At 40.6% G+C, this 589-nt stretch overlaps 1 non-coding gene across 1 annotated transcript; it reads right to left on the reverse strand.

Moving 5' to 3' along the window:
- Window positions 1–392: 392 nt before the first annotated feature.
- trnaa-ugc lies at window positions 393–464 on the reverse strand. The gene has a single exon. It is a non-coding gene; the product is annotated as a tRNA-Ala (tRNA).
- Window positions 465–589: the final 125 nt, after the last annotated feature.

Consider the following 589-nt stretch of genomic DNA (forward strand, 5'->3'; position numbering starts at 1 on the left):
TCTGGCTAATCTTCACAAATAAAGCAAGTAACCACACAACGAAAACTACTGCAATGGCTGGGAATCAAACACAGATCAACTGCTTGGAAGGGAGCTATGCTCACCACTGTACCACTATCGCTTGATATTGCAATGTTCACTGAAAATCTTGTAACACATCTCGGCCTTGAGACTCAAAATGGGCTCTATCATCTAGCTAGGTAGCTATGCTGACAAATATACCACCATCACTGGGCAATGCACTGTTTACTGCAGATCTTGCAACACATCTGAACATTGAGACTGATTTTTGCATTTATCACCATGCCCACAAGGAGATTGCCTTAAAATACTTTTCTCTTTAAGAATAAGAACTTCTGCTGCTCTTTTATAAACTGGACAACAACACGTTTTGGAGATGCCGGGGATTGAACCCGGGGCCTCATACATGCAAAGCATGCACTCTACCACTGGGCTACATCCCCTGATTATTTTTAGTATCTTTTTTACTTTTTCTGAGATCATTGAATAAGAGAAGAAAGCCCACCGTCGCTGGACAATGCAATTGGTGTCTTCCTTTTTATTAAATTAAGGCATTAAGATCAATTTC

The sequence above is a fragment of the Etheostoma cragini genome, unplaced genomic scaffold, assembly GCF_013103735.1.
Source record: "Etheostoma cragini isolate CJK2018 unplaced genomic scaffold, CSU_Ecrag_1.0 ScbMSFa_664, whole genome shotgun sequence".
Classification (NCBI taxonomy): domain Eukaryota; kingdom Metazoa; phylum Chordata; class Actinopteri; order Perciformes; family Percidae; genus Etheostoma; species Etheostoma cragini.